The following is a 15,022-nucleotide window of genomic DNA, read 5'->3' as shown; positions in this document are numbered from 1 at the left end:
AAGCAGAGAGTCAGTATTCACGCGCAACTTGTCGTATTCTCTTCTTTTTTTAAATGTCTCGGTCCATTTCCCAAGAGCCTATATTCTTTCGCAGTGCACTTTAAATATATATTTAAGAACGCTGTACGTGGCAAATTCAGATGATCTATTGTGAGCTACAAAATGATGGGACGAACATGCTAGGGTTTAAGGAGAATGGGAGTACCCGCACTGCCTAAGAGCGCCCACTAGACACCTTACAAAGTGAAGAAAAGGGAGAAGGTGCGATGCGAGTATTCTTTTGCGCTATTTCGGACACCTAACTCAGCAGCTGCTCCAAGCGTAGTTGCTGCAGTAGCACTACATGTATATTCACTATGTGTCAAAAGACGCTAGAAGATAAAACCTGTTGACGCACTTTTGTTGACGCCGTTTTTCTTCCGTGCCAGAGTTAGTTAGAGCCGTGACTACTGTGCCAAGTACCACACCACCTTTTGGCGCAGAGTGATCTTTTATGCGGTGAACATACTTCAGTTTTCTATATGATACCTCCTTATCGATGGGCCACGCTTGCGCAGAAACAATATGCGCAGAAACGCTTATATTCTCCCGTGTGAGTCTTAAAAAAAGCTGAAAGTGGGGGTAGTTAATTCAAGACATTGTTATATATTTGAAAAAAAAATGCACTTGCAGATGCAGTATGGCAAACACATGTTTCAATAACTGCTATTTCGAAGCAGCTTCAAATCATTTTCAGAGGCAAGAACGAATATCACATCAGCCGTAATCAGTGCTTAGGCACGAAGGAAGTCGGCCAGCTGTTTAGCCCTCGGCAGAACTTCAAACTGACTTGCCAGGAATGGGAGCAGTTCAGTGAGTATCCTGGCTTGGGAAGAACTACAATGTGCTTCCTTTACGTCTAGCTGTGCATATTGAAGTTATGCTTGAGTATTACTTCAGCCTGATGTAAACAGAACTACAGCGTGGAAAAGCACTTATCAGTATAAAAATAACAATCACATGATAGATGGCTCAACATTTTCAGGGAATAATGCCTTATCACATGTCGCCTGGCCAGATAATAACCTCACATATGTCCCAGCGGCAATCCCTCCCCAGGAAGCGACTGGGCTCTTATAGGTGCGGAATAGGGGTCTGCAGAAAGCTCCGAGATTCATTAAAATGTTGCACTTACTGATAACAACACTGAATAGAGTCCTGCACAACACAAGAATGGGAGGCTGAAAGCTCTCCCATTTGTAAGTCACTCACAAAACGAAAGAGTGATTGCAGGAGTGCCGCCTATTCCGCAATTCCCTTGGATCGACAATAGGTTGCAACATTGCTATTCACTGCACCACTTGTGATGATTTTTTTTCTATGCGTAACCAATCACGCATCTTAAAGAAATATCACGTCCAAAGCGCACGCTAAATCTGGGAAGCATTCATCATTCACATGACGAATCAAGCCTGTGTCGCCACATTATCCGTCACCTTGTTCCCAAAGGAAATCACATTGCTTAATCCCAAGTTCCTTGACACGCATTAAGCCGCACGTTAGCGTTTTTGTTGTTTATGATTACACACCTTTGTTGTTGATTCTTTTATTTCTGTTTTTGTGTTTTCAGAACTTTCTCATCACACTCTCCTCACCCCGTTGTTAGCAGCCGAGCGCACCACGTGCGTTCGCTCTCGCCTTCGTATGATGAGTTGTGCCTGCTACGATTGTCTCTCTATATTTGTTCTCACGACCTTGAAGCCCATATATTCCCGCCTTCTGAAATAAAACGTCAGTTGATAGTCAGCACTCGTCTTGTTGTCTCTTTCTTGTCCCGTCCTTTCCTCTGTTTTTTTCTTAACGATGAACCGACACCAACTATACCAGTTAGTGTCTACCCTTCCGCCGATTCTGCTGAAATTAATCGTTGGGCGCATTGAGGCCGTCCACTAGTTTGTCCAGATGAAGACACAGTAAGAAAAATTCTTCCTCCCGAATGGTTCAGTGATCCAGCCTCCAGGTGATAATGGTGCAGTAGGTTCACTACGTGAGTGCGGTGGAGCACGTTGACATAGAGCCTGTCTACTGTAAGCCGAAGTGGGATTTAAAAAAGGTGCATGAAAAAGGTCCACCAGGTGACCCATTCAGGGGACTCGTTAAGATCTCTTGAACAACTTGTAAGCCCTCCATTTTTTCCCATTGTCCAGGTGATACAACACAGTATTTCGACGACCGAGAAGTTTTCATGGCCCAGAGAAAACTCTGTTGCCTTTAAAACAAAGGTAGCATTTCGAATTATACCTAAGCTGCTACTTGTAAATTGCCCTCAGTTGCTGCATGTCTTGCATCCGTATACTCTTTGTTGGAATGTACTGCTATAAGTACAAGTTTTGCACTTTGTTGTCGGCTTTGAAGCTCTTCGGACGCCTTTGACCTACTAGCAAGAAAAAAACGACGCACTTTCACCGAAACTGGCTTGCGCCTTTCCTCGAATATTGACTGAAACTTGGTATCCTTTTGCGAGACCCACTCCTGTTGAAAGAAGCGTTGCAAAATTCTGCTCAGGATTGAAGGTAGTTGTATTTAGTCGGGCTGCGCAACTGTTTGCAGGCGTTACAATGTGGCAAAGGTGAAAAATACGATTAGAGTCCGGATGGCGCATAAGCCAAACAGCGTGACGCCTTCTTGAACTGTACACAATAATATCGGCGTAGTTCTTGAAATTCACTGAATGTAGAAAAACAGCCTACAATGTTAATGTTTCTCTTGAAATAATCTCTTCTATAATAGTGACCGGAAGTACTTGCAGCAACATGGTGGTGAAAAAATATCCTGTGAGTAACTTCTGGATGATTACGCGTACGACCCGTCCTGAGTTGACCACAAGACTGCCTTGAGCTTCCTAGAGCTGAATGTGAACGCCGGACGGCCGATTTTGTTAACGCAATACGTGGAGTCGGTTCATATACGTTTCAATGTCGGACTCTTGTTCTCGCCATTGGTTCTCTTGAAATTCTTCCAGTGATATTTTGCGCCTATTGGATACGCTCTGATAGTGTTCTATGCGTGAGCAGAGAAAATGCTCTTTCCCTTTGGTTGGAAAGGTGGGTGCTGAAGCGCTGTGCCGACTGGAACCACACCGGAAGCGGTTCCATGTAGCATCTTGCTGTCGAGCTGCTTACCCCTGTTGATTAAAGCGGCGCTCGTTGCGGCACTGGACTTGACGATTAGGCGACATTCTTGAAGAAATAAGATATGGTCTTTGATATTACAGTTGAGCATATTGCCACTTTTTAAGTTTATTTGAGGACAGGCCCTTCGATATGAACAGGTGGCTGCGTTGCAGATGCCTTCTGTACGGTTTAGACCACTGCGTGATTTTTTAGCGTATTTTGCTCTCTGTACATACTGTGTAGCTATGCGCACAGCAACGGTAGAAAACAGTGCCGATCTCTCCGGTAACAACCTCTCTTGGACTCGCTGAGATGCCACACCAGTTAACAAAATGGTCACTCGGCATCTCTTCGGACCATTCTATACATATCACGAATTGCGGGGGCAGGTTCGGAGACTGCCTCGTCGCGTTGTTGATATCTACAGTAGAATGAATATCGTTCCGGAACCACATGAGAGGGAGTTGAAAACTTTTTGAGTCCGGATGGACGCAGTTTCTTAATACTCATCTGTGGAGCCACCGCACGTTTCGTTCGTCGTTACCGTTGAGAACGGGTGAACAGATTTTCTTGAATACCAAATACGACTGCCTTAATCATCGAAGTTGTAAAAAGAAACACTGTTTTCTTTTGATGAACGAGAACCGCATAGCAACGTGAGATATTTTAAATATCTGCAACCGCTGTGACCATGGAACTGCGGTTGAGCCTGGCCACAGCAGGAACGGCTCCGGTGCTGGGCAACAGCGCAGCCTCACGAGATATTTTCAAGGATATGAGACGTAATTTCGTTAAAAACAAGTTTAATATCCTTGCTCTTTTTGACATGTTCACTGCTGAAAGAGCGAGGTACACATGAATTTATTGAAAACGGTTGCCTTGGGGCCTAACACGGGTGAAATTAGGGCACCGGTGCAGTTCAAGCCTGTTGCTTAACTTCATGAAGTATGCTTCCGTTAGGCCTCGTTGCAAAGCCCTTGCAGTCCAGCCGCATTGGCTGCCTTCACCGTCGGGCAAGCCGACAAACCGTTGGACAGCATGTTGTGAGCAATGAAAAAATGAGCGCTGATAGGGAACAGCGTCTGATGTCAGCGACTGTTGCCATTCACTTGAATAGAGAACCGGGCATTTTTTATATTTGTCCTTGGAACTTAGCTTGCTCTTAGAATCTGCCTTCTTATTTCCTTAATTCCATTCATAGAACAGAACTCGGAGGCCAGTTCTTTGAAGAGATCTGTTTCCAAAGCTGCTGATCAGGCAAGTTCGAAAAATTTAAGAAGAGCTTTCTTGACACACATTTAGGCGAAAAAGGTAGAGGAACAAGGTATCTGATCCTCGAATGCATCTATTCTAGTCAGCAATGATGAGATGTACGCTTGCTGGGCTCCCTGCATGCACGCGACGCTAGGTCGCGAAAAACAAAGGAAAGCCTCGCAGAACTCACACGTGGTTAAAATGGAGTTGCAGGCAGCGATGGAACTGAATGCTGGAAATACTGAAGCCTTGAGGCACACTCAGAGAAATTCCGACGTCGGAAATTTGGCGCAGAATTTATGGAACTGGGCGAACAATCCGCTGTGCCCGGGAACATTGGCCTAACGCTGCGTCGCCAGTGTAGTGTGATGACGCACCGTCATCGTCAGCAATGTAGTGTGAGGCTCGGAACGAACAGAGTGAACGAACACGAGGTTCCCTGGTTGGGTGGAATTGAACATCAACCTCAATTGCACTTCATTCGGTTGTGAACAGCGAAAAAACCGACACCAAAACCTACTACGTGCACAACAGCAGTATCGCTTGCCGCGCTGGTGACCCTTCGCACTTAATTCATGTCATAGGTCGAGGCATGAGCGTCGTCACTCTGCAGAACCTACAGACAGTGCACGTCTTGGTGTCGCTTAATAGTTGTAAGGAAAAGAAAGGCACGACTGCTGGCTTACACTGGGTAGAGGGCTGAACCGCACCGAAACTGAAGGGATTCAGGGACAAAGATCTAAAAAATCACAACGTTCACGCTCGTTAATGATGTGATTCTCGACAGTTGCTTATTTTTTGCACCCTCTCTTCTACAATATTATTTATCCTAACGCTGCCCCCTGCACTAACCTTCGCAAAATTAGCGTACTTTTCAGCAGGCGTACGCAGGCATTCGGTACATTTTCCAGCGCATCCGCATTGCACGAAAGAGGAAAAGAAGTGCAGCACGCTCTGCACGAAGCCCAGAAGAAGTTGCCTCTTGGATTTTAAAGCATAGATATTTTTTTTGTACAGACGGATCTTTCGGTTATAATACCTATGTTAAATCAAGAGGTGTGCCGCAAGGATCTGTTTTGTCTCCACTGCTTTTCAACATATTGGTATGGGACATACCCAATCCTCCAAACATTACAGTTTATGTATACGCAGATGATATAGCTATTTTCGCATCAGCAAACGATATTCATGCACTTTACGAGTGTTTGCAGGCATACCTGAATGCTATTGAAGTCTGGTTGAACCAAATTAATTTATCACTTAAAGTCAGCAAATGTGGCGTGCTGGTATTTCCGCCCGACACTGCTTTCTACATCTTGCTAGTCTGCCACTCCACTCCAATTCCGCAGGTGAAGTTGGTTAAACACTTAGGCGTTACATATGACCAAAGTTTCGACTGGCGACACCATATTAAGAATAATGTTATTAAAGGGGAACGTGCTCTGGGCCTGTTGACACGAGGTGGCAATAAAAAGTTTGGCATGCGTCGTGACACGTTACTGCTGCTCTATAAGGCTTATATGAGACCGATTTTGGAATTTGGTTGCGTTTTGTTCTCTGGTAGCGCAAACTACAAGCTGCAGCCATTAGCTTTACTGGGAAGACGTGCCCTACGGCTATGCCTCGGGCTCCCAAAATCAGCTTCAAACGCTGTCCTTTATCTGGAAGCCCGTATCCCCGATCTCTTTTCCCGCTTCCAACTTCTAACAGTGCTTACTTTCCTCGGGTCCTTTGACCCGGCCCCCGGCGTTAGTAGCCCCACTTTTTTATCCCAACCATACCTGTTTCTCACTAATCATTGGCCACGCTATCAGCTTCCGCATGTTAGGTTCACGCAGAATCTGTTAGCCCCGCTTCAGATTGCTCTGATCTCCTTGCTACAAGTTGCAGATACGCAGGCTGACCCCGTCTTCTATTACGACCATATTTTACCGTCCCAAGCGAAACATATGCTCACAAATATCCTAAATGGTCTCCTTTCTGAACACCTACAGAATTTTTCTCTTCATACTGTTATCTCCACTGATGCCTCCGGCAGCTGTGAGAAGGCGGGGGTTGGGATATATTCGCAGGAGCTGGCTTGGAGCTATTCTGTTCGTATCCCAGATTAAACTCCTATATTCTTCGCAGAGTTTCTGGCCATTGGTTTGGCTCTTTTCAAACTTCCTAGGCATGTAGCACGGGTTCTTATTCTTGCCGACTGCCTTTCAGTACTAGTCTCTCTCCGAAGTTCGCGAAAATCTTTATTGAATCGTTCGCTTGGGTTTTTTTCTTCCGCGCACAGTGCGTGACATCCGCTTTGTCTGGTTACCTGGGCATTCGGGCGTCTATTTTAACGAGGTGGCTGATTTATTGGCAAGGTCAGCTCTCAGCGCTCCTGTAATCTATCCCGTCCCTCACCTCATTCTGTTATAAACTTCACGTTTCCACTGCTTCCAACATATTTCAGCCAACTTGAGTGATCCATTGCTCAATACCGTAGATTTGCATCACTTAAAGTACCCATGGAATATCCGGTGGTGCAAATCAAGGCTTTGTGAGGTGTCAATGACGCTTCTGCGATGCAGAATCCCTCACTTAAATTTGTACGTATGCAGATGTGGGTTCACTGCGACAAACCTTTCTGTATCATGTGGACAAGTTGAAGCAATAGATCATTATCTCCTCTCTAGCCGGCTGTTCGCAGTTGAGATAAAAAAGTGTTTGGAGGTCCCTCTTTCGAGGTTAGGACTCTCTCTGTCTCTTCCAGTTCTTTCGTTCGGTGCGAGCGCCAAGGGATTCCCGTTAAGCAATGTTTGCGGCTACCTTCATGATTACACAAGTTCCACTGATCGATTACCTGGTTAGCTGTATAAAAAATTTTGTCGCATGTCCAAAAATGCTCGATTTTAATCCTGGTAATTCATATTTTTTTATTCATTTGACTTTTCCAATTTTTATCATGATTCAGTCTTCTCACGCCAATTTTTCCCCGTGCAAATACCTCATTGGGATTGTCTACTGAACCTTGGCCAATCCGCCTGCGTGGGTATGTCCCATGCTTACTAAGGAAAAGAAGAAGAAGAAGGTCGCGTCGCACAACGGTTCCTCCGGCCTCGGAAGCACTTTCGAACAGCAACACAAAGGAATAGACGGGGAAGCGAGCCAGCAGAAACTCCGTGCGGCGAAGATAGGCCCCAAACAGGGCTCTGCGGCTGAACACGCGGCACTCCTGCCGTTTCAGCAGATTTCCCAGTGTCCAGGAGTAGACGCCAACCCTTTTCACGAACAAGATGAAGTACTTGACACCGCTTGATATGCTCTCTTGATTACAGCCTCAGTCAGTTTTTTTCTTCAGCATTAGGCCTTTATTACCGAAAGACAAGCGTCTAGCGTTCTTTTGTGCGCCGTACACCTGATAGGGGGTAATCATGTAGCGCTACTAGCCTTGTTTTAAAGCTGTACTGGAGTGCTAAGGGAGGTAGGATTGGCGCTTCTCGCTCTCCGCCAGAAATCTAACACATTTACGCTGGGGCCGCCGCGGTGGCTCAGTCGGTTAAGGCGCTCGGCTGCTGACCCGAAAGACGCTGGTTCGATCCCGGCCGCGGCGGCCGAATATCGATGGAGGCTGTTAGCTTGTGTTGGTACTGCTACGGCAACGCGCACCACCTATCGGCAAGCGGAGGAAGCACCAGAAAGCCGAGGAAGCGTTCTCTCCCTAGCGTCGTCTCCGCGGGAAATTTTTCTACTCAATTATCTTCGAAACTTAATGCACGCGAAACCGGAGAGATAATCGGAAGCGCTGGTAACAACCTCCTCCTCCTTCTCCTGCTGCTGCTTTGGTGTGTCCAATAATCGGCGAGAATGGGGCAACTTAAAGCAGACGTTCCTGATGAAAACATCTAGAATTTCGCGCACTGTTTTCATCCGACAAAAATGTTTTCGTTCTGAAGGTTGCAAAACAAAATACGCATTATTTGCGCTTTCTACTTAGCCTATATACACGTTTAAAATAAAAAATATGCCTAATATTTGGCACTTTAAACTTTAATGTTAAACAAATATTTCCTCACGAAGTAAACAAAACACTCCTGCTTACTCAAGATGACGACAGGAATGCTGTTCTGCTTTTTTTTTCCAGAGCCTCCACTAGAACATTTCAAAAACTTGTGGCTCACATTAGCACAAACATCCTCCATATCCGCACATAACCTCAACACATCACTAGGAATATGCGGCATGCCTTGAGTTTTAGGCGAACAAGTTTCTGCAGAGCACACGTTACCGTTGTCGTCGAAACAGCAATGGTAAAACAATTATAACTACAGTTTTAATGCAACCGAAAGCTTACTGTTTCACCTGCCCGTTTCTTGAAAAGTCTGGCATTCTGCACCGGAAACTGGATGTCATGCAAAACGGGCCTTACGTGGCCATGTGATGCATGTGATGCAGGTCGGTATAATTTCAGGAACACGGCAGACATCTGGTTCGCTTTTACCTCCTGCACAAGCTTTGCAAGCTGTGACGTCACTGCCTCATGTAAACCTGTCTTCACTCGACGACAACACAATCCAGGTAGAACTTAGTGTGCGACCGCGAGCAATACCTGGTGAAGACGTTCGCGTACTACACGGTGAGCGGCGTGCTGGTGCCTCCCCTGCTGGGCCATATGGCCGACCGGGTGGGCCGCAGGCCCGACGTCTTCACTGCTCTGCTGGTCGCCATGGGCTCCGTGTTCGTGGCTACGGCAGCCGACTCCTTCACCACCTTCGTGTTGGCCCACCTCCTGATCGCCACCTCCGGCGAGGCCGTGCACGTCATGACCTCCGCCCTGCTGTTCGAGGTGCGGCCCTCTTCTAGCCGCGCACCGCCGCTGCTGATTACAGCTCCGGCCCGATCCGCCTTTGACGCTGGGGTTCAGTGACATATTTTCATTTCAATTATTTTATTTATTTTTTATTTACCACCACAATATACACGGTGACAAGGTGCCCATAGTAAAAGCGGCCTCTTGGACCGCTTGACCTGACCATGGACACTCGGCTGCAAACTTTGGCAACAAAACAGTGGCACTCTAATTATATTACAGTATAATTACAATACAATGTTGCAAATAATCGCGACAGCTACTTACCGTAAGGAAAAGAAAATGCCAAACAAAGCAATTCATTTCATTTCATTTTAATACCTTAAAGACCCACTGGGGGTATTACATAAGGGGTGGGTACTTACAGTCAAATGAACAAGTGTTATGTTGAAAAATGGTTGGTAACAGCTTCGGCGAATGTGGATGGGCATGAGATGGTAGCGATGTCATTGGAGAGGTCGTTCCAGTCTACAGAAACACGGTGAAAAAAAGAAGCGGCACAGGTAACAGTACGGGCACGGGGGCGAAACACTTGGAACAGTACAATACAGTCAATTTGTTTCACGAATTCAAATTTGGGAAAGGAAAACGGACCCCCAAACCTTTCAATTTTATATCGTGCGCAAAAGTAGCAGCGAAAGCCGTACCACATTACAGCCTCTAATTTTACGAGTATATTGCTACTACTACTACTACTACTACTACTACTACTACTACTACTACTACTACTACTACTACTACTAGGCGGCGTCGGCGATATGCCGAGAAGCCGACCTCACCCCGGCGTTGTGTTGAGAGACCCACTTATATCATCTTTAGACGTGAGGGTGCTCGATAGAGGTTGTTGGAAGCTCCGTCGACGCATCCTGCTTGACATATACAAGAGCACAACGCGGCATAGTGGCGCCGGCTTGCGGCGGCCACCGGAAAATTTCATAGATCTGATGTATGCAGCTGCCCCAACGGATGGCGCACGACCAGTACAAAGTTTTCTGAGTACGAAACCTGCTTCCCGGTGGAAAGCTACTTGTGATCTGGTGATTTTGCGTAATGCAGTGAGTACTACTGAATGTGTGTGTACATTGAGGAAACAATGTGTGCGTAACCTGCTGTGTTGATAGCTGAAAAACGAGAATTTGAAAACTGTGTTGTGATTGTTATGATACATAGGCGAATGTGAAAAATAAACAGTGACTTCTTGAACAGAAACCATTGAAAGGAGCCATTAACGCTATCCCTTCATACCCTTAAAGGCCTGGCTTAAGTGCCCTTGTTTTTTGACAGGTGGCTCGGACCGCGGCACAGACCTTTTTAATGCATCGCCCCTACTGTCCGATGTAGACTTTTCCACGGCACAACGGTATCTCCTAAACGACTACGATTGTGCATATAATTGGCATAGACATCGCTGTTAACAGAAACTGTTTATTGCTCAATCCCACGAAGAAAAAACAACTCGACGGCTGCGAGAGACGGTTGTCGCGTTTACAATAGTCTGTACTCGGCCCCGTTGAACTTAAAGGCAAGGAGGACCTTTCGAGATTAGGCCCCGGTAATACCTTATACAATCTCGAGCAACGTAATAACAGTTCTGCTCACCTACTACTATTCCTAATCAGGTCGCATCTGGCGCCGCAGCGAACTAGAAAAGGCCGCGTGCTGGCGGCTATGCCCAGAGAATGCGAGCGAATAAATATATAATTTTAATTAATTATTTATTCATTTATTTACTCAGCATACCCCTAAAGGCCCTACTTCGACGGTATTACATAGGTTTAAGGGGGAGGGGGGGGCGGGTTACATTAAAAACATGGACAAGGAACATCATTATCAAACAAAGGAACAATAAACAGGCGAGGTATAACGGGGAAAAAGTAATTAAGCACCAGAGAGCAAATGAAGAAGCAGGCAGTAAAAAAAATAGAATACAAATTATAGTTTTAAAGAAAACAATTAGGCATAACAGAAACGAAAAACACTAGAGTGTACGTATCAGGCACGAAAGTAATCGCAAAAGTACAGCAACTGGAGAAAACAAAAACATTCAAAAATTTCGAACGTACCAAACATTTCAAATGGCAACGTCGCTGCGGATGAGAGCAATAAATGCGGTAGCGTTAGATTCAATGGTCATGTGCACTGGTAAATTGTTCCACTCTATGATAGTGCGTGGCATGAATGACTTCGCAAATGTAGATGAACCACACGCGATGCGTTTAACTTTGTGCGGATGGCCGAGCCGCGAAAAGAAGGCTGATGGTGGTTGCAAGAAATCGTGGTGAAGCGAAGGATGGTGATAAAGTTTATGGAAACGTATTAGCCGTGATATTTTGCGGCGGTAAGACAAGTCTTCTAATTCGACTTGATTATTTAAGACAGTGACTCTGGTAGTATGTGAGTAGTGTGAGAAAATAAAACGCTCAGCACGGTTCTGCAAGGACGTAATGTTAGCTATCAGATATGCTTGATCAGGATCCCAGATGGCTGATGCGTATTCAATCTTCGGACGAATGAGTGTGATGAACGCGAGTTTTTTAAGGTGCGGGGGAGCCAGTCTGCGGTAATGCTTTAGTAGGCCGAGTGAGCGGTTGGCGGATGCTGAAGTTAGATTAATGTGGTTAAGCCATGTGAACTCTGGTTGCAGGTGAACTCCGAGGTACTTGTAAGTAGTTGTAGGCTCGACAGAATTGTTATTTAGGACATAAGTTGTGGGAATGCAAGAACTGCGAGTGAACGACAACAGCTTATTTTTATAAGTATTAAATAACATAAACCGAGATGTGCACAATGCCGTTACTGCATCCAGGTCAACTTGCAAACATTATTGATTAGTCATAGAAACAATATTACGGTATATTACGCAGTTATCGGCAAAGAGCCTAACTAGAGAGGACACAGCGTTAGGCAAGTCATTAATATATATTAAAGAGAGAAGATCACTAACGCTCCCCTGTGGTACGCCAGAAGTGGCTTTAGAATAAGTGGAGTTGTAGTTGTTAATGAACGTAAACAAAAGTCTAGGGTTGAGCTATATTACATAGCTTTGCAGCAATACTCCCAGATGGATGCAAACAAAACAAATACCACTGAGCCCACCTGGACAGACAATCTAATTTTCACACATCAGGATGAGAAGACTTTGTAGATCATGGAAGCCTACTATCATGGCCGCTCGATGCAAAGTGCGAAGCGAGGTGCGGCCAGCCATGTCGCACAGAAACGACGTCTTGAGCCTAGTTCTCCGCGCGCCCGCCGCGGCGCCACTGCTCGGGGACAACAGCTCGCAGGGAACCGCCGCGACAGCTGCGTCGGTACGCCCTGTGCTGACAGGTTGAGGCCGTAAACAGTGGATTTTCTAGTTCCTCGTTACACACGGAATTTTTAAGTCGTCATTAAAAGCACCGATTATGTCACAAATCACCGCAACAGGTGGGAATCCCCCATCTAGCGTATGCCTGATCTTTCTCCATGACGGCTGCTTGCACGATGAAAGACCGCCCGAGCGTATCTGCTTTAGGGTGCTGCGTTAATGCGCCTGAAGCTCTTAATCTGTTTTTATTCACTTCTCGCGAACCCATGTATGCTTCCAGTTGTAGCGGATAACAGGATGCTGAACGAGATGGACACACACAGAGCTACAGACAGCCCATCTATGTAAGTTATTGCAATTTAGAAAAAAATCAATATAGGTGAAGTTATGGGGCATTTCTAAGCGCAACTGCAGGCGAGAAAACCAGAACGTACTTCAAGCATCAGCTTGAAACATTTATTGCATGGTCATACAAAAAAGAAGGAACCATTCACAGCCGGAGAACCTTCCTTGGGAGAGAGAGCTTTGTGACAAAGCCTCAAAAGTCGCTCTACTATAGAAATAACATTCCCAGCCCAGTTAGTTATCAGAGGTCGCAGCAACTTGCTTAAGAATATCTTGCAAAGCTCCTAAGTGTGGGCACGGTAGTTGCTTTCACAGATGAGTTGCGGGCACCGTGTAAATTTTGGAAGCAGTACCGACATCAACAGCGTGCACAGCTTACTGCTTCGCCTGACCTCTGGAAGCTTCATTACTCGGTTAACAAAAATGCACGTGAGTTGGCAAATCTTGACCGCTTCCATTTTGGTACATCAACCCTCCACTGTCCATGTTTTGATGAGCCTGTAAGCTGCTCCGGTCGGCTCTGTTGCCTGCAGCATGACTCGCATGTCACCTGAAAATCAGTACCAGAATCCCATAAAGAATCAACCTGGCAATCATAAGAAATGCCCCGGCTCAAACTGTCATTGCAGTATATATAAACAGTTATGCTGCACGAAGCATAATGCATAGGTTTTCTACCGAGACCACTCAAACTAGACAAATTATACGGTTTGTGTGGATATAGAGAAAACTGTTCATACCTTTTCCTTGCATGCTCTCGCAACGAAGCCGGCCAGGAAAGCAACTGGTGCTGCCTCAAGGTGTGCCTCGGAACATAGCGTTAACAACCCGAGCTCACTCCACAATTCCCTGGTAGCAAAATGAACGGCTGCTGGCAGGGCAGATGTTTCGGCATCTGGAATTGCTAGCCACAGAGGTGCCTTTATTTCAAAATAAGTGGGTGCATTGCCAATCTTCCGGCTTGAAGGATGCCAACCTGACAACGGAAATGAGGAAGAAGAGAAATGAGTCAAAGATATTTTAGAAACATTTTAAACACCATTTTTTTATTTTTAGTGTTACATTTAGCAGTTTCTCCGCTGTAAAAATTGCAGTCGTGGCATCACCCTGTCGTTGGCGCCTTTGAACTGCCGAAGGCAGCTAAACGGTCATTCCACAGGTAGTTTTACAAGCAGCGATAGCACTAGCTGTGACGTTCCTTGTGTCTGCTACGAGAGTCCGCGTTCGACGGCGCGGCGTAGACGGAGCCCCCAGTGGCGGCGAAAGCACAACCGGACCCCCTTTCATGTTTCTACTGTCTATGGCTGCAAGCAACTTGAGTGGGATTGCTTTCGGGCCTGCCGCCGTGGACCGCAAGGAGACGACCCAGATGACAGCGGCATCATCAATTACCGAGCCATACTCGTTGAGAGTGACGACCAGAACGAAGGGGTTTAAGCCCAACCGGACCCTCTTTCCATAGTGTCGGCACGAGACGAACGCCGCCGCCGTCGCCGCCGCGGGCAGACGGGCGTTGTCTTCCCCAATTGCCGTGGCCGTTCCAGGGCGGCCTCGTTTCGGCGGACCTGGCCCCGTGGCAAGACGGCGGGCATCATCAATCAACCCTCCCGAGCACATCCCAGGACAAGGGACCACTTTCCCGGCCTTTTAGTGACCTCGCGTTCCGGCCTTGAGGGGCGAGTGTCATTTGATGGAGAACGGAGGCCGGTGACCAGCGAGAACCGACAGCGGGCCAGAGCGCGCCTTACCACAGCCGACGCTATGCGCTACCTCGAAGACAACCTTCTTTCCCTCGGACTCAACACGTGAGGGGGGCGAGACCATAAGTGCGGTGGTGAGTTTGTGCGGCCAAGTGAAAGCCCTAGCCCCCCCCCCCTCCGGCGTGGGCGTCCTCACCCTAGGGAGTGTGGGGATAAGAGGATATAAAAATCGACAAGGAGTACCGAAGAGGGACGCTCAGGACGACATCGTTCGCCAAGGGGGCCTTCAGCACCGAAGCCCGACAGCGTGCAGCTTCTGCCAGCAACCGTTCGAGCTCAGCTCCGGAGCCCCTCCATCGTCTCCATGAAGTCGTCGGCACGTAAGCTCGGACGCCCCAGCCTCTGATGTATAATC

General features: G+C 46.7%; 1 non-coding gene and 1 pseudogene across 1 annotated transcript; both read left to right on the top strand.

Annotated features, from left to right (window-relative positions):
- The window catches only part of LOC144129556 (uncharacterized), a 59,398-nt pseudogene that overhangs the window by 22,831 nt on the left and 21,545 nt on the right, over window positions 1-15,022 (top strand).
- On the top strand, window positions 7,922-7,996 carry TRNAS-GCU (transfer RNA serine (anticodon GCU)). Its single transcript has one exon. It is a non-coding gene; the product is annotated as a tRNA-Ser (tRNA).

This window comes from Amblyomma americanum, chromosome 4, assembly GCF_052857255.1.
Source record: "Amblyomma americanum isolate KBUSLIRL-KWMA chromosome 4, ASM5285725v1, whole genome shotgun sequence".
Taxonomy (NCBI): Eukaryota; Metazoa; Arthropoda; class Arachnida; order Ixodida; family Ixodidae; genus Amblyomma; species Amblyomma americanum.
The sequence above is the reverse complement of the archived record's forward strand: the minus strand, read 5'-3'. Positions and strand labels throughout refer to the sequence as shown.